The following is a 19884-nucleotide window of genomic DNA, read 5'->3' as shown; positions in this document are numbered from 1 at the left end:
TCATTCCTCGGTCAGCATCTGCAGCGAGACCACCGGAGGCTGATAGTGGCCGAAACCAAGGCTTCGGGGACGAGTCTTGGTTTAACGGGAACACCCAGACTTCCGGAAGGGCCAAAACCGGGAAGGAACATCCCCAGTTTTTAGCGCGACTTTTCCATCGAGTCGAGGAGAAGATTCAAGCCATCTCCGTCCGAGCCTGCAAGGTAAGGTGGGCTACACGGGGTGGGGGTCGCCCCGACGGACGGCTGGGTCTGCCACCTTTTTTTTTCTCGCGTTTTAACCCCCGTCTGCGCCCAGACTGGGGCTGTAGCCGTGCATGTCCCTGGCAAGCGGGTGGGTTTTCTTTTTCTGGGAGAAGCTAGCACTGAGTGCTATCCTTCGCCTAGTCTTCTGTGGGGACCTAGATTAGATCGCTTTTTCTTCTCCTCGAAAAAGTTGTCTTCTCTATCCTCCCCTCCCCATTCTGGGCTGGACGGAGGGGGTAGAAAAGACACCAGTAAGGATCAGCTAAGAGGGCAACACGTTAGCTATAGGAGCGTTGTTAAAAGGGGCCCTTTACACCCACGCATTGCGCCGACATCCAGCTGCGTCGGGCGGCCCCCCCCCCCCTCCTATAAATTTCCCCTTTTTGCTTCTGTGAAGCTCCCTATGCCCCCATCCCCTCAGACTTTCCTAAAACCCTTTCCTATCCTCCCTTGGGGATTGCTGTGGCCGAGCCGCCCCAAGTGCCCTGCCGGACACTGCTCAGGCCAAGTGCAGTGTATCTAGCACCCCCTCCCAAGATGGCGCTGGCCACGCCGCTCGGGACCCATTTCCCGCCTTGACCCTTCTTTTCCGCCCCTGGCTTCCCGCCAGTCCCATCTCTCTCCCAATAGCCCTGCACCGTCCCTGCACGAGGCTAGTCCCTATTGTGGGGAGGCGGGGTTGGATATTCCCCCATCCTTCTTCGGGCTCGTCCTCCGGGGGGAGGGTCGGGAGGGATCTTCTCCCGAGGAAATGGAGCCGAAACCCGGGACTGAGGATCCGTCATTTTGTCTTCCCCCTGAAATGGCAGCGCCCCGGTCCACCCCTTACCGATACCCCCTGTTAATCATGGCAATCACTAATTAAGTGATTGTCTGATTCCCCTATCCTATTCCTTAATGTACCCTACCCAATACTCCTTTTTATTTAACTACGAATTCCTCTTTTTGCTTTTGATTATTTTTAAATAATCTGTTTGTTGAGTTATATTTTATAGAAAAAAAAAATCATCCCAGTTAATTAATACTCAAGATATTATGCCCACCTCTCAAACGGACATTCAAATTGAACAAACCACATCGCTATCTGCTGACTCTGCTTTAAGACAAGCGCCGTTATCCGCTAACTCTGCTTTAAGAATTTGAGAAGCTGAACATCGCAAGCGCCGCGACGAAGCAAATTCTAAATCAGATGAAGTCACAAATCCTGCTGTACTTTGTACCCTTAATTTGGACTTTCATTTAAGTCAATTTTATATATTCCAAATGAAGTTTTTATATATTTCATATGTTGTAATCACAATTAGTTTATCATTTTTTAATGTCTTTCAATTTATGTTTTTTTAATAATATATAATGTTACAATTTGATTTTATATTAAGTTGTTTTGTTGTAATTATAATTAATTCAGTCTTTTCTGATATTTTTTGACTTAAAGGCTGTGTTTAACCATTATTGCTACAGGAATCACTCAGCTACTATATCGCTTCAGGCTTGCTGCATTGCTGCGAAATTTAAAAATTTATTAGTTATATTTAGTTGATCTTTTATTATATTTAATTCCAATAATTCCATTTAATTATTTTATTCAAATTAGATAATTATAATTTTAATCATTCTAACTAAATTTTTTAATTTAATTTCTGTCAATTATTTCAATTCTATTTCAATTATTTCAATTATTTACATTATTTTAGATTGTTACTCAGAGCAGCAAAACAGCAAGTTTTGTGCAGTCTTGTGTCTAATTTAAGCTGTTACTACTCTTCCTGCCCTATAAATGCAATAATGTGTCTTTCATGTCCTTTAAGTAATTTACAATGTTATCATATGATTTTATATTATTTGCATGTTTTATTAATTTGCTTAAACCACAAAATTCTCCTTCTTTTTGTAAAGAAAAAGAGGGAGATGCGGTGGTGTGTTTTTCTTTCATTTGATATTTGTTTAATATCTGTTTCCCCCCCCCAACCCCCCTTTCCCTGCCCCTTTCCCTAGAACCTTCCCTGTCATTCATTCTAGCCCCCTCCTCAGCTTCCAGATGTTAGTTCTGCCCTAAACTCCTCCCCTGCTATTCCCTCATTGGTTACTGTTCCTACACCCGTCCTCCTGAGTTCTGTATAAAACCTTTGCCCCCCCGCCCGCCGGGGTCTTGGGGCTCATGGAATAAAACCATCTCGTTCCCCCCCCAAGTCCCGTGTCGCCTTCGTCTGTCCCTGCGCGCCACGAACTGAAACTGCAGAGCTTGCGGGGGAAAGCGGCCGCCCGTTCTCTTCCCTCACCGCCCAGCCTGGCACCGCTCGGGGTGCCGCGGCGAGGAGCACATGCCGCGCCTCAACACAGATCCCTCTGCAGAGCCTTCCTACCCTCCAGCAAATTAATGCTCCTGCCCAACTTTGTGTCATCTGGGAACTTGCTTAGGGTGCACTTGATCCCCTCATCCAGATGTTCTGGTTTTGGCTGGGGTAGAGTTCATTTTCTTCCCAGTGGCTGGTATGGGACTATGTTTTGGATTTTTGATGAACACAGGGTTGATAATATAGAGATGGTTTTGCTATTGCTGAGCAGGGCTTACACAGAGCCAAGGCCTTTCCTGCTTTTCATACTGCCATGTTAGCAAGGAAGTTGGGGGTGCATGGGATGCTGGGAAGAGACACAGATATGACAGGTGACCCAAACTGACCAAAGGGATATTCCAGACCATACGATATCATGCTCAGTATATAAAGTGAGGGGAAGAAGGGGGAAGGGTTTGGGGCGGGGGGGGTGTTTTGAGTGATAGCATTTGTCTTCCCAAATAACCATGATGTGTGATGGGGCCCTGCTCTCTTGGAGATGGCTGAACATGTGCCTATCCATGGGAGGAAGTGAATGAATTCCTTGTTTTTCTTTGCTTATATGCATGGCTTTGATTTCCCAATTAAACTGTCTTAATCTCAACTCATGAGTTCTCCAGCTTTTACACTTCTGATTCTCTCCCCAGTCCCACTGGTGAGGGAGTGAGTGAGCAGCTGCATGGTACTTAATTGCTGGCTGGGGTCAAACCACAACAGTCCTTTTTGGCAACCAATGTGGAGCTCAAAGGGTTCAAGATAACAACATATTTGATGGAGTTGTGCTAGATTGAATTTATATCTGTTAGTGCTGTTTAGGTAGTAATGAGCAGGCTCCTGAAATTGCATTGGGACTCATTTTCTTGATTGTATATTAGAGTCTTGTGCTCGTTAGTGGTTGCTTTTTGCTTTTGTTGCTTGCTGTAGTGCTGTACTGTTTATCACCTTACTGAGTTGTGCCTGGGAACATTTTGTTAACAGCCATGGCGATATGCTTGGACTGGCAGATGGCCAGGGCAGTGCTGCTGGTTTCTGTGCTGCTGTACCAGACAGGTTGGAACTCCAGTGTGAACTTGAGTTGAAGGGACTATGACACATTGTCATATGTAGTAGATATAATTCATGCCATTTCTAGTATGATATATGTGATATTGAGTATTTGTTAAGAGTATACACGTTTGCATTAGGATTCCCCCCCACCCTCGCAGGCGAGACCGGTCTTTATTGGAAACTGATTTACAAATAAGAAGGTAGGGCTCGCCAGGAGATGGGCCATGTCTGGGGAGATACGGGAACCCCACGTGCTGAACGACCTGAGATGGATATAATGGAAATCCTCAGGCAGATACATGTGAATGCAGTGTTCCCGAATTCCCGTAAATTTCATCAAGGGATTCAACAAACTCCGGACACTGAATTGTTCTCCCTCATCACCAAAAAAGAAAATATTATTAACATATAGACTCTGAATAGAAGAAAAGACTGATTCCTGAAATCTTGGCCTCAGGCGGAATTTTGCCTATAAAAACCACTTGTGCCAGGATGGAGGTGTGTGGGCATGGAGGAAAACCTCTGATGAGGCTGACTCCTTGTTGCACACCCAGGGCTGACCCCGGGCTCAGCTCTGTTCTTTCCTTGTGGCTGGCTAGATAGAATTTGATTATAAAAGAAATATTTTATTTTTCATATTAATTTGGCTGGACAAATTTTCATTTATAACACACATGATGAGTCCATGATGGAGCAGATATCTATCTGCAGCCTTTGGAGGAGCCCACACTGTAGCAGGTGGATACCTGAAGGAGGATGAGACCCGCTGAGAAGCCTGTGCTGGAGCAGGTTTGCTGGCAGGACTTGTGATGTCACAGGGGATACATACTGGAGAAGTTCATCAAGAACTGCAGCCCATGGGAAGGTATCACATTGAAGAAGTTCAAGGAAAACTGTCTCCCATGGGTGGGACCCCACACTAGAGCAGGGGAAGCAAAGATTCCCTTGCAGCCCATGGTGCAGATCATGGTAAAGCAGCTGTTCCCCTGCAGTCCCTGGCTCTGGGAGTATCGTCATGAGACCCCAGCCAGAGTTTCCGGGGAGAGCTGGGGGCGGGGAGAGGGACAGCTCCTTCCTTTTCGTCATGGGCTGTTCGACTGCATACAAGGGGCCGGTATCTCTGACCAGGGATCATGCTATGGTTTTTTGCCTTCCTTTTCTTTTTTTTTTTTTTTTTTCTTCAGCCCTGTGACTGAGCTTGCTGGCTGGGCTTCTTTTGCTGCTCTGCTGTCGGGAAGCCCACAGCCAGTGTGTGTCCTGCCAGGACCCGGGCCTGCCCTCGTTTCCCGCCGGGGGGCTGCCCCCACCCAGCGCACGGCCCGGATCCGAAGGACCGGCCAGTGCCCGTGAGAACATCCCAAAGAGCCTTTTACTGTATTCGAGAGACAGACTGTTAATGCCCAACGCCCACCCTACCTCCACCATTGCTCTGGGTTTATGCTACACTGTAGCTTTTCACCCTCTGCCTGCTGGGAGGTCCTGCCATTCCAGTTTGAAGGTTTCTGCTACAGCTCCTTTTGCTATCCAGAGGGGGAACCGGGATCAGCTGCCCCTGGGGGTTCGTAAAGGAAACCCTTCCTCCATCTGTTCCTGCCAGCTGCCTCCCATCCTCCACTTGGAGAAAGACCACCGGACCTATGCCACATCGCCCCCTGCAGCTGAGGGGGAGTCATCGCACCCACCCTGCCTGGCTGGGGAGCCACCAGCGCCCCTGCCCGCTGTCACCATAACTACACCAAAGGGGAAAGTGCTTAAATAGCGGGAAGAGATTGTTTATTGGGTTTTCTGTTAATTGTTTGTTGTTGTTAGCATTGTTGTTGTTTCCTTCTTTATACATACACTCAGGTACAGAACTGTTATTCCTTTTCGCATATCTTTGCCTGAAGGCCCCTTAATTTCAAAATTATAATAATTTGGATGGGAGGGGGTCATATTTTCCATTCCAAGGGAGGCTCCTGCCTTCCTTAGCAAACACCTGTCTTTCAAACCAAGACAATATACCTCTAAATTGTTGTAAGCCACGATTTGAGTTGCATCCTACAGGAATTACTGCAGCAGGAACCACCCAAACAAATGGAGGAGAAGCCTTACAAGAAACAGTGCAGGTGCAGCAGCAACCTGATCTGAGCTGGCTTTGGTGCCCAGTAACTCCAAGCAGCACACAACCTCTCCTGTCCCAAGTGACCACCAGAACAGATGGAGCCCAAAGTCATGAACAAGATGAATTCAACAGAGATTTTGTGGACATTTTATGGACATTTTGCAGGGGTGGTCCATAGACTAAGGAAACAATATCTGTATATTATATCAAAGAATGGGAAGGGGGGTGTTGGGTAATGAGGTTGTATTAGATAGGGTGGGACCATGTGGTAGGACCTTTCACCCCTGATACAGCAAAAGCTTATTTCCCTGTAACATTTGGCTAGGTTAGGCCAGAATGATTTGTCATGTGATGAATTATCTTGACTGAGAACTTTCTTAGCCAGCAATACACATCCTGTCTTGAATGGTGAAAAAGGAAAACCTAAAATTAGTGACTGCAGAACACTAGCATTTTTACAACTACAAAAGACCACTATGATTTTCATGAAATCAGAAATCTCTTATAAACTCTCTGAGTGTGTGGAAAGTTATTCTCGATGTTAAGACATTGAGTTACTTCCCTGGGATTGAGAGAAATTAGGTGATTCTCTGCACACTGCTATCATTCATTGGTAAGTGACTGACTCCTAATCTATACTATTTTTTCACTAGTTGTAACATAAGGTACCTTTATTATTATTGTGCACTGTATTTTTTATCTACTAGTAGCTCTTTTGTGTTATCCTGTGTAGTAAGTAATCTGTTTAAGTCATATGTCTGTTTCCTTGGCCTATTCAAGTAAATAATTCATGTTGTAATAGGCCTGATCCATCATTACTAAGAACTTGGGAGCGAGAGTGGGTTTTGGGGTGCTGGCCACCTCAATAAAGCCACTGCCTACTGCCAGAAACCTGGAAAGGCAGGGATTTGTCTAAGCTCTCCCCTCTCCATTCGTAACAGACCTGAGCATAATGTAAATGGTATAGAATAAGGGGTGGAATCCCTGTGCTCCCACGTTTCGCAGTCATGTTCCATGGGATGGCAGTGGATTAATTACTTGTTTTGCTTTGCTTGTGTGCATGGCTTTTGCTTTCCCTATTAAACTGTCTTTATCTCAACCCACGAATTTTCTAGCTTGTAACTTCCAATTGGCTCCCCAATCCTGCTGGTGGGAGAGTGAGCAAGCAGCTGCATGGGGCTTGGCTGCTAGATGAGGTTAAACAGAATCAATTAGGTTGGAAAAGACCCTTGAGATCAAGTCCAACCTATGACCTAATACCACCATGTCAACTAGACTGTGGCACTAAGTGCTGCATCCAGTCTTTTCTTAAACATATCCAGGGATGGTGACTCCACTACATCCCTGGGCAGCCCATTCCAATGCTGAATCATCCTTTCTGTGAAGAATTTCTTCCTAAGGATGAACCTAAACATCCCCTAGTGTTGGAAAGGATGGATAAATATAATTGCCTAGCAAAAGATTTACGATAGTACAGCCAGGATGAAAACAATCCCCCCTACTGGCTGGACAATACCCTTACCTACAGATAGGTCCAAAAGTCAAATGGACTGTTCCATCTCAACCCCCAAAATATATGGTTCATTCCACACCTGTAACCCTACCCTGAAGCATCAAGTGCCTGTAACCCCATTGGCCCAAGTCTTATTCCAGCCCACCTTGAAGCCCCCTGATAAGGGGTCTCCGAGGGGCCAGACGCTCTCTTGGAACTTCCCCTCTCTTGGATCTTCCCCCCTCTTAGAACTTCCACCCTCTTCTACAGCATCCTCTCTACCCCTTGTCTCTCCCCTCCCCCATCCCCTCAGGCCTTGCCACGTGCTGCGTCTGGCAGCTCCAAGCAAGACCTTTCACCATCCCTAATAAACCTTATATTCTAAGAGCAGCCTTCAGAGATCTCTCGTCTCCATTCATCTAAGCAGTCATGGAGCCCAGCGATCCCCACACCCTAGTACAGCTTAAGACTGTGTCCTCTTGTCCGATTGCTAGTTACCTGGGAAAAGAGACTGACCCTCACCTGGCTAAAACCACCTTTCAGGTAGTTGCAGAGAGTGATAGGATCTCCCCCGAGCCTCCTCTTCTTCAGGCTAAACAACCTCAGCTTCCTCAGCCACTCCTCATAAGACTTGTGAGGAGTTGTGCTCCATAGCCTTTACCAGCCTTGTTGCCCTAAACAATGACACCAGGTCATCAGTTAAGATGTAAAATAGCACTGTCCCCAATACTGAGCCCTGGGGAACGCCACTCATGACTGACTGCCAGCCGGGTGTAACTCTATTCATCACCATTCTCTAGGCCCGGCCATCCAGCCAGATTTTTACCCAGGGAAGAGTTCACCTGTCCAAGCCATGGGAAGCCAATTTCTCTAGGAGAATGCTGTGGGAAATGATGGCAAAGGCTTTACTGAAGTCTAGGTAGACAATTGTTGGGAAGGATGGATAAATATAATTATTCATAATAATACCGCCAGGATGAAAACAATCCTCAGTACTGGCTGGACAATACCCTTACCTACAGATAAGTCAAAAAGTCAAATGGACTGTTCCATCTCACCCCCCAAAATGTATGGTTCACCCTGCACCTGTAACCCTCCGCTAAAACATCAAGTGCCTGTAACCCCATTGGCCCAAGCCTTGTTCCAGCCCACCTTGAAGCCCCCTGATAAGGGGTCTCCGAGGGGCTGGACACTCTCTTGGAACTTCCCCCCTCTCTTGGAACTTCCCCTCCTCTTGGAACTTCCCCTCTCTTGGATCTTCCCCCTCACAGGACCTCCACTCTTTCCTAGAGCATCCTCTTGTCTCTCCCCTCCCCCATCCCCTCAGGCCTTGCCACGTGCTGCGTCTGGCAGCTCGAAGCAGGACCTTTCTCCATCCCTAATAAACCTTATATCCCAAGAGCAGCCTTCAGAGATCTCTTGTCTCCATTCACCTAAACCGTCCTGGAGCCCAGCGCTCCCTACAGACAATATCTACAGCTTTTCTGTCATCTACTAAGCAGGTCATTTTGTCATAGAAGGAGATCAGGTTTGTCAAGCAGGTCCTGCCTTTCCTAAACTCATGCTGGCTGGGCCTGATCCCCTGGCTGTCCTGTATGTATCACATGATGGCACTCAACATGATCTGCTCCATGCCCTTCCCTGGCACTGACATCAGGCTGACAGGCCTGTTGTTCCCCAGACCCCCCTTTTGACCCTTCTTATAGATAGGTGTCACATTTGCTAATTTCCAGTCACCCAGGACCTCCCTGGTTGACCAGGGCTGCTGGTAAATTATTGAAAGTTGCTTGGTAAGCACTTCAGCCAGCTCCCTCAGTACCTGTGGGTGAATCCCATCTACCCCCATCGACTTGTGGAGGTCTAAGTGACACTGCAGGTCACTGACCATTCCCTCCTGAATTATGTGGGCTTTATTCTGCTCCCCATCTCTGTCTTCCAGCTCAGGAGGCTGGGTACCCTGAGGACAACTAAAGATTGAGGCAAAGAAAGCATTCATTACCTTGGCCTTTTCCTCATCCTTTATTATTATGTTTCCCCCCTCATCCAAAAAAGGATGGATATTCTTCTTGTCTCTGCTTTTGTTGCTGATGTATTTGTAGAAACACTTTCTGTTGTCTTTTACAGCAGTGGACAGATTAAGTTCTAGCTGGGCTTTTTGGCCCTTCTAATTTTCTTCCTGCATGAGTTCATTATATCCTTGTAGTCCTGAGCTGCCTGCCCCTTTTTCCAGAGCTGATAAACTTTTTGTCTCCTTGAGTTTGAGCTAAAGCTCTCTGTTCTGCCGTGCCAGTTGTCTTCTGTGCTGGCTTTTCTTTCAGCATGGAAATGGCCTGCTCCTGTTCCTTTAAGATTTCTTTCTTAAAACACGTCCAGCCTTCCTAGAATCCTTTGCCCTTCAGGACTGCCTCCCAAGGAACTCTCTCAGCCAGTCTCCTAAACAGGCCAAAGTCTGCCCTCCAGAAGTCCAGGGTGGCAGTTCTGCTGACTCCAGCATTTTATGGGCCCCAGAACTACACACAATACTCAAGGTAAGGCTGCACCAATACTAAATACAGAAGGATAATCACCTCTTTTGACCAGCTGGTTATGCTGTGTTTGATGCACCCTGGAACACATTTTGCCCTCTTGGCTGCCAGGGCACACTGCTGAGTTATGTTGAGCCTGTTGTCAATCAGCACCCTCAAATCCTTTCCTGCAGGGCTGTTATCCAGCCACTCCTCTTCCAATTTATACTTGTCCCTCATGCAGAATCCAGCATTTGTTCTTGCCAATTTTCATGCCATTAATGACTACCCAATGCTCCAATCTATATATATACATCTGCAAGGCTTCTTGGCCCTCAAGAGAGTCAGCAGCACCTCCCAGTTTGGCATCCTCTGCAGACTTGCTAATGGTGCATTCAACTCCTGCCTCCAGATCACTGATCAAAATATTGAACAGAACTGGCCCTAGAATTGAGCCCTGAGGAACACTGCTAGTGACCAGTCGCCAGCCTGATGTAGTCCCACTAACTACAACCCTTTGGGCTCTGCCCTTCAGCCAGTTCTTCACCCAGTGCACCATGAACCTGATCATCTCACAGTTGGACAACTTGTCCAAAAGGATGCTGTGAGGGACAGTATCAAAAGCCTTACTAAAATCCAAGAAAACTTACATCCACCACCTTCCCTTCATCCACTAGGTGGATGACTTTATAGAAGGATATCAAATTAGAGAGGACTTGCTAGGAAGTTGCTGGACATTGTCTGCTGATAAAAAGTAGAAAATAAAACTTTTTGATCCTATGCACAGCCTTTGCTTTTCTTCAATAAAATGCCTTTATCTCACCCCATGAGTTTTTCATCTTACTTTCTCCCATCCTGTTGACAAGAGGCAGTAACAGAATAGCTTAGTAGGTACGTGGCAGCCAGTCAAGGTCAACCCAGCATAGGTAGATGCAAGTGAACTTCATGTAGTAGAACACAAGTGTTTTGTCCTTACTCGTTGTTGTGGTGCATCCCTCACCTCCCCCAGGCTGCACTATGATCTCAGAAATGTTTGTTAGGCCTTGGGCTTGACGAACAGCATCTGGGCTCAGCTCCTCTTGAGCTTATCAGAAACACTGTCTGCTCCCAGGAACTAGTGCTGGCTTATGAGCTCCTGCTCTTTTTTTAATGAACAGACTTAGAAAAATTTTTTTTTTGCCTGAATAACAAGTCAACTGAAATGATATTTTTGTTCTCACACTTTCAAAGAGTTTCCGACCTGAAGTGTGGCCAGGATGAAACACTGTTATGACCAAAGCCCACTTTCTTGCTAGCCTATAAACAGCAGTCCAAACTGAGATCTTTTGAGCTCTCCTGGACCACAGCAGCTGCAACCAGCAACCTTCCTCTGAGTGGAGCCTCTCAGGGCCAGCAAACTCTCAAGTTTGCTATACTCGAAAACTAGCAAATGACAACAGATCCTAGGCTGATACCCCCATTCCTCAAGGCTCAACCCTTCACCAATTGAGAAGATGCAAAAGCATCTGAAATGAGTATTTCACTACCTTTGAGGGGAATTTTTCACAGGTACATTGTGCAGACTATGTGTTCATGCAGGTGTGCATACGCGATATCAAATGTGGGAGAAATGCTGCTCTCCTAGATTCTTAAGTACTTTAGATTTCTAAGTTAGGCCTGTAAGTAAATGACTGTTGTGGTATACTAAATCCTATGTGAATCCTTTGCTAAATTGTTTAAGTTAAATACTGTTAAAGTGCTGTTAAGTGCTGTTGGGTCTTTAGGCCATATTCCTTTTTATTGTTACCCTTTCTATCCTTTTGCCTCTCCTTCTCCTCCCTCCCTCCCCCCTCCATTCCCACTTCCACATAGGTAGTTTTATTTATGTTTGGATTGATATGGTCCCACACAACACCATTATCTCCAAATTGAAGAGACACATGTGGATGTGAAAGCCTGGTCAGAGAGCAAGAAAACTAGATAAGTTTCCCCAGAATCGGCTTGTGAGACTTTAGGGAGTTGAAGATAAACAATGATAGCTTGTTATTATAAACAACCTGCAGGTGTTTTTTCCCTACTGTCTGTTTTCCTGTTTTTCTCAAAGATTGTTTATAAGAAAGGCAATTTGTTAATTAGCCAATCAAGTGAAATGTATTGATTAATTGACCAATCTGGTCTGTCTGTATCAGAACAGTGTATAAAACAGAGAATTTCAAAGTAAAGTGATATGCTGTGCAAACCAGCCTTCTGGTGAATCTATGTCGTTTCTTACTCAACAGTGACAGACATGGATTTGATGTATGGACTATTCAGTGGATAAGGAATTTGCTGGATGGACACAGTCAGAGACTTGCGGTCAATGGCTCTATGTTCAGGTGGAGGCTGATGATGAGTGATGTCCCTCAGGGCTCTGTCTTGGGACCTGTGCTCTTTAATATCTTTATCAATGACATAGACAGTAGGATCGAGTGCACCCTCAGCAAGTTTGCAGATAACACCAAGCTGAGCAGTGCAACTGACGAGAGAAGGAAGGGATGCCAGCCAGAGGGACCTGGTCAAATCTGAGAATTGGCCCCATGAGAATCTCATGAAGTTCAACAAATCCAAGTGCAAGGTGTTGCATCTGGGTCAGGACAACCCAGACATGAGCACTGACTGGGAGAAAAACTCCTTGAGAGTAGCCCTGCTAAATATTCTATATATTTATAAATTTGAAAGGTCATTGAAAAATAGTACTTTAAAGTGAAGTGTTGCTTGTAGAAAAGTAGCACAGCCATAGAAAATAAATCATAGCCCTGTGATACTGATAATTTAAATATTTTAATTAACACTGGAATCATCAGCAAGGCCAAATGAGAACTTAAACTGCTTACTCTACTGGTGTGTTGTGAGTTTGGTTTTTACACACACACACACACACAAAAGATTACTTTTCAGCATCATAGCACTGTATGTTATTTTCTATTTATATACAGGTCTTTCAGATTTTTCATTGAAAACAAGTAACATCCTGCATAAGTAAAAAAGAAAAAAAAAAAAAAAAAGGAGCAGGGGGAAATAAAGTTGTAAAACTGACAACCCTTTCCAGAAAGGGAGGAAAAAACAGAGAGCAGTGACCATGATGCTGCTGGTGCTTTAAGAAGTGGAGGAAAAAATGCACAAAGAACTGGCTCTGAAACTAATGTATATTTGCATATCCATGAAAATAAATGATAACCAGAAGATCTTAAGGGAATATTTAAGAGGAAGAATAAACATTTTAAGTTATTTGGTGAAAAGTTGTATATTGGGCTATGAAAAAAATGTACTTTCAGAGAACACCTGCCTAAGTTTGTAAGTATATGAACAGTTTTTCTTAAGAAATTAGCGAAACTGGTTTAAATTTCTTTTAACTGAGCTGTCAAAACCAACGTGTAGCTCAAGAATTCACACTGTATTCTATGCTTATCCCCTCTTGCTAGAATGTTTTTTCAGAACACAAAAAACCTAGCATATTGGAAAAACAACACTCCCCTTATGAACTGGACCAGTATTTGGTAGCACTTACCAACACCTATAATAATTTACAGATGTGAGAATTCAGCAGAGAAAGAAGGTAATGTTATTGTTATTGTACTTCAAAAGATTATGTAACTGGAAGGACTGTCTGTGAGTAGACTTTGAGGAATTGCCTCTACAGACAAGCAAAATATATGCTTCAAACATTTAGTGCTTCTTGTCCTGTATTAGCAGGGAGGTAAAAAAATATGCCAAGAAGGAAGCCAAGACTCTAAGAATGAAGACCATCTTGGAATCTTTTTTTTCCCTAGTATACCTTGTTTGTCCTACAAAATTGTGTATTCATTTCTTACTTCGATAATAATTTTTATTTAAAAATCTTGGTTCTAAATTATTTTATTTATTATACATGTGACACAAATGGAAAAGAAATGGAAAAGTACATTCACCAAGATAGGACTTTAGAGTGAGAACTTTTGGCAGGGAAAAGAGATAGATCCTCCTCCTCTTAGCTTGAAAAAAATTTTCATAAAGCTTTATGTCTGACTTGAACTGGATTCAACAACATAAGCACTTAATTATGTCCTGGTTTTCCTGAGATTTTTGCATAAATATATCTATTGGCAATAACAAACAAAAAAACAGAACGGGAAAAAGGATCTCAGAAAGCAGGGTATCCCTCCCCTTATATAGAGGTAAGGCTTTCTGGAAGTCTATCCTATGGATAAATAGAGAACACACAAGAACAGACACCTCCCTCTGCCTTTCATAGTCCATTGGGTGTATGTGGCAAGAAGTTAGGGACTACCCTGCATCTGCCACAGCCAGTTCCAGCCTGCTCAGCAACAAATCCATCACAGGCCAAAGCTGAACCAATCAGCAAAGCTGGCAGCACCTCTGTGGAAACATTTAAAAATGGGAGAAGGGAACAAAAAGAAGTGAAAAACAACAGAGGAAACACCAAGGTCAGAACAGAAAGAGCTTCATAGCAGAGCAAACATTCCTGAAGGAACTGCAGTCTGCAGAGAACCCATGCCAAAAAAGAAAAAGTAACAAGGAATGAGCAGCAGAGAAGCTGGTATATGCTGACCATAACAACTTAGACATACACACACTGCATCACTAAAGGAACTGAGTGTAACCTGCAGACATAAGGAGCAAGGGGAAGAGTTTGGAGTAAAGCAGAGGCAAGGAAAAAGGGAAGGAAAAGTGTTTTCCTAAGTGTGTTCTCCATAAGTTTTTAAATGTTTGTTTTGATTCTGTTTCCCAATATTTGAATTAGTATTATATATATATATATATATGAATGACTTGGCAATAAATTAAGCTTTTTCAAAATCTCACTCCTCTGGTGATTAAATTCCCCAAGTCGTCTGTTTTTCACGGCAGTTAATTGGCAAGTGATCTCCCTGTCTTTGTTTTGACCCACAAAACTTGATCCTGTTCTTCCTATTTTTTCCCACCACATCCCTGCTTCATATTTAAACTTGCTCTACCCCTACCCAAACATACAGTCTCCCAGAACTGTGCTTAGAGGCCTCAGCATGACTGACAAATAGGATGTTTATTCACAGCAAAGAATTCTGTCCCAAGTCATTACCATTTAAATATATACTTTTGATCTAACATTAACAGCTACATCTCTAATAATATGAATTAAATTTGCCTCATCATCCTCTCTATACAAGCCAACACTGCTGTAACTGAGGGTTGGAGTCAATCCCTCCCTCCCCTCAACTTTAAACAGTGAATTTTTAGGGATAAATAACATAGAGAATAGAAATGTTCAGTTTCCCTGAAGTTGCTGAATAGAGCTTAAAGACTAACTGGCAAAAAAAAAAGATGAAAGGATGTAAAGGTACGCACACAGGATGATAAACATAGCTGGAACCAGTGGAGAAATGGATAAAGAGGCCTACAGTAAGTTTTTTTTCAAGTTACATAACGAAGCAACACCACATGCCCAAAGAAAAAGTTCAAGGAAAGGTCACCTTTAATATGAAAGCATTCAGTGAATACAACCAGCAGAGACCCCTTTTGATGACCCTCCAGGACCATAAAAGTACTTCCAGTAAGAGGCAGATGCATGCAAATTAGTTCTAAGAAAGTGATGTTTATGTATCAGATAGGAGATATGCTGTAATGAATATGTATGATGATGATGGAAAAATACCTTGTTGTAAAGTCTCATTGAACACACGGAATAAGGAGATATCCTCTGTGTTTTCTACATAGATAAAGAATGCCTGCTTTCTAATGCTTCAAATTGTGTTAATTTATTCTGGCCGATTTCACTGTCATTAGGACAGCACATAAACCACAAGAGAGGTTGCTTGCTCTGTCTTATGGTTGACACCTAACAATAAAGTATGTTTATACTTATAAAATGGGGGGGACAGAGAACACACATAGAAGATCAAAAGAGATTTCATTCACAAATACTAGCAATAAAAATAAGCCAGTAGTCACCTAAGGTGCCCTCAGCAGTCAATGGACAAGGAGAGATTTCTATCTTGAATCCCTTCTAGAAAAAGCCTTTTCCTTAGTAGAAATGACTCTATGAGACCTGAGGGCAGCTTTTGTGAATGCTCCCCCTAACCACAAAATGACAAGCAATAAGTACTCAATTATTTCCAATTTCCAAATACATCAAACACCTGTGTATTCCCTAACTCCAAAAGCATTTGAGTCAGATTTTTAAAAAGTATTTGTACCATACAAGAAACATTTTTCTGTTAAGCTGTTTTTTGAAGACACTCCTGTCAGTGGATATTTTGACAGATCAGATATCCTATAACTGCAGCTCCACTGATGGCAAATCAACCATTAATGAAACCTTGTGTCTTCTTTCAACATTAAGACAGAGATCTTATGACTGCCCAATATACAGGAGATTAAGGAACAGGATAGGCAAACAACCATCCCAAATCATATAGGATGTAGCTGTCTTTTGAGTACAAGATGTGTTAGACAACCTACATTTTCCAAGCCTTATTTTCATTATTTGTACAATTCCTAGAAAATTTAAAGACAGTTTACTCTCCAAACATTTTACAATTCAAATTGAAAACTGGAAAAGTTAGATATGTGGATGTTTTCAGAGAGAAACAGATAGTTTCCCAGGCATCATTCTAGGAAAGCTGTTAGAAGCTCAGAGAAAATAATTAAAACAATTCTTATCTTAAGTCTCTGCAGCTGGTGTTTGTGAACATGTGGAATGTGTTCTACATGATGTTTATGGAAAGATGGTGTTGTTCCTAATTAACCAATTGGGTGACAGGCGTTATTAAGAACCAATCAGGTTCTGGGTGAATGATGTTGCTTATAAAAACGTAAGTTTTGTAATAAAGGAGCTTTTATGCCTTCTGAAAATACATGGAGTTGTGTCTCCTTCATTTCCGTTCCTGACTCAATGGTGACACAGATATACAGAAGAACAAAAAAAAATGTTCATCGGTATGATGATGTCCCTTATCTAAGCATACCAGAGACCTAAGAACTGTACTGAATTTTAGTTATGTTTGACACAGTATTTGAAAAAGGATAACAGGAAAACTTAAATAAATGTATTATGAGCAAAAAGGCTTACTGATTTTTGGGGAATTTTGAACTATTTAATTTGTTGTCAATTAAAAATTTCTAATTACCAATTTTGTTACTGAAACAAACAAAAAGCCATGCTCATTCTCCCTCAGAAATCACAAAATAACAGAATGGTTGCAGTTGGAAGGGACATCTGGAAGTGATCTGGTTCAACCCCCCTGCTCAAGCACACCCACCTAGAGACAGTTGTCTAGTACTATGTCCAGACAGATTTTGAATATTTCCAAGGGCAGAGACTCCACCATCTCTCTGGGCAACCTGTCCCAGTGCTCAGTCACACTAACAGTAGTGTTTTCTAATGCTCAGATGGAATCTCCTATATTTCACTGTTTGCCCATTCCTTCTGGCCCTGTCCCTGTGTACCACTGGAAAGAGTCTGGCTCCATCTTTATAACAGCATCTCTTTAGGCATTTATAGTTCTACCTGAGCCTTCTTTTCTTCAGGCTAAATATTCCTAGCTCTCTCAGTCTTTCTTTAGATATGAGATGCTCTAGTCCCTTAATCACCTTACTTGCACTTCACTGGACTCTGTCCAATATGTCCAATATCTCTCCTGTACTCTGGAGCCCAGAACTGGACATGGTAGTCACACACAGAATCACAAGGTTGGAAGAGACCTTCAAGATCATCAAGTCCAAACCATGCCCTAACACCTCAACTAAACCATGGCACTGAGTGCCACATGCAATCTATTTTTAAACACATCCAAGGATGGTGACTCCACCACCTCCCCAGGAAGACCATTCCAGAACTTTATCACTCTTTCTGTAAAAAACTTTTTCCTAATATCTAACCTATATTTCCATTGATGCAGCTTGAGACTGTGACCTCTCGTTCTGTCAGTTGCTGCCTGGAGAAAGAGACCAACCCCCACCTGACTGCAACTATCCTTCAGGAAGTTGTAGAGAATGATAAGGTCACCTCTGAGTCTCCTTTTCTCCAGGCTAAACAACCCCAGCTCCCTCAGACATTCCTCATAGGGCTTGTGTTCCAAGCCCCTCACGAACCTTGTTTCCCTCCTCTGGATGCGCTCAAGCATCTCAACATCCTTCCTAAACTGATGGACTCAGAAATGGACACAGCACTCAAGGTGCGGCCTCACCAGTGCCGAGTACAGGGGGAGAATGACCTCCCTGCTCCTGCTAGCCACACTATTCCTGATAGAGGCCAGGATGCCATTGGCCTTTTTGGCTACCAGGGCACACTGCTGGCTCATGTTCAGTCATCTGTCGACCAGTACCCTCAAGGTCCCTTTCCGCCTGGGCACTGTCCAGCCACACCGTCCCCAGCCTATAATGCTGCAGGGGGTTATTGTGACCAAAATGTAGGACTCGGCACTTGGACTTATTAAACTTCATCTTGTTAGACTCTGCCCATCCATCCAACCGTTCCAGGTCTCTCTGCAGAGCCATCCTACCTTCCAGCAGATCGACACGTGCTCCCAGCTTAGTGTCGTCTGCAAACTTACTAATGAAAGACTCAATACCCTCATCCATGTCATCAATAAAAATACTGAACAGAAGTAGCCCCAGCACAGACCCCTGAGGGACACCACTGATGACTGGCCACCAGCTGGATGGTGCTCCAGTCCAAGCCATGGGCTGGCAGCTTTTCCACGAGTATACTCTATGCAATCTCACCCGTGCTTAATATAAGGGAAGGATCACCTCCCTTGACCTGCTGGCAATACTTTGCCTAATGCAGCCAAGCATAACATCAGGCTTCTTTGCCACAAGGGCACATTGCTGGTTCATGTTCAACCTGATGCTCACCAGGATCTCCAGTTCCTTTTTTGCAAAGCTGCTTTCCAGATAGGTGGGTCCCCACATGTACTGGTACATGAAGTTGTTCCTCAGGGGCAGAACTTGACACTTCCCTTTGGTGATTTTCATGAGTTTTTCATCAGCCCATTTCTCCAGCCTGCCCAGTGCTACAGTGTGCTTGGGCTATGCTTTCTCCCTTTCCAGGGACCCCTGCGACTGGAATCTGATAAGTGTGGTCCCCTCCTTCCTGTCCCAATGGGGTTGGTGGAGAGCCAGAAAGCCCTCCCTGTCCAGAGCCTAGATAAGGCCATGTCCCTTCCTGTTCACTCTCTTTTCCCCTTCATCTCATGGAATAAACAACAGGACAACTACATCAGAAAATGGAGCCTCTTTTGAATCTTTGCCCAACTCCTGACCGCCTTCCCTCAAGGCCCCGTATATCTGGGCTAGCCTGGTGATCTGGGGGGCTAAGAGTGTGTCCTGGGTTGTAAAATAAGCTTGTATTCTATTTGCCATCTGTCGAAAGGTTGGGCAGGTTTTGTTATCTCTCCCAAAGACAATGGTTTGCCCCGTAGAGGCAATCGTTTGTTTATACACTACTGACTGACTCACTGCAGGGCTGGTAAATGTAACACCATCCCATTGTGAGGGGGTCCCACCCAGAGGGGGAAGCCAAGCACTCTATTATTGTTTAAAGGGGTAGCTTTTTGGGGAGAGAAGCAGCTCTCTCTCTCTTCGCGGGACTCCCAGAGAAGCAGCTCTCTCTCTCTCTCTTTGCAGGATCTCGCAGCGAAGCAGCCGGAGCGCGCTGAGGCGACGGCGGCGAAGCTCGGAGGCAACCCCGGCGCAGAGGAAGACCGGCCCCCACTGCCACCAGATCTTCAGAGGAAAACTATACCCTTCTAAAGATCACCACTGCAGCTGCAATTCATCAACCACTGCAAGGGGAGCAATCGTCCCAGCAGGACTGCTACGGGCACCCTGAATCCTCAGGTTCTGGACTTTTTTCACTGGTTTTGTTTGTACCAATTGCATTTGCCTTTTTAAATTGTTGTCTAGTTTTCTCCTAGTAAAGAATTGTTACTCCCATTCCCATATCTTTGCCTGAGAGCCTTTTGATTTAAAACTCCTAGTAATTCGGAGGGAGGGGGTTTACCTTCTCCATTGCACAGAAGGCTTTAGCCCTCCTTCGCAGATTCCTGTCTTGTCGAACCTAGACAGATTTTGGCGCCCAACGTGCAGCTCGAGGGCATTGAGAGGGAAAAAGGATTAACAGTTCTTAAGTAATTTGGTTTTTTGTTGCGTGTAGAAACATCTT

At 44.1% G+C, this 19884-nt stretch overlaps 1 protein-coding gene across 4 annotated transcripts in view; it reads right to left on the bottom strand.

Moving 5' to 3' along the window:
* LOC146763044 (spindlin-Z-like) overlaps nt 1-19884 on the bottom strand; it is a 159278-nt gene that overhangs the window by 121677 nt on the left and 17717 nt on the right. The gene's annotated exons all lie outside the window — the stretch shown is intronic.

Source organism: Lonchura striata, chromosome W, assembly GCF_050655825.1.
Source record: "Lonchura striata isolate lonStrDom1 chromosome W, ASM5065582v1, whole genome shotgun sequence".
NCBI lineage: Eukaryota > Metazoa > Chordata > Aves > Passeriformes > Estrildidae > Lonchura > Lonchura striata.
Note: the sequence above shows the minus strand (reverse complement) of the source record. Positions and strands in the feature narration are given on the sequence as shown.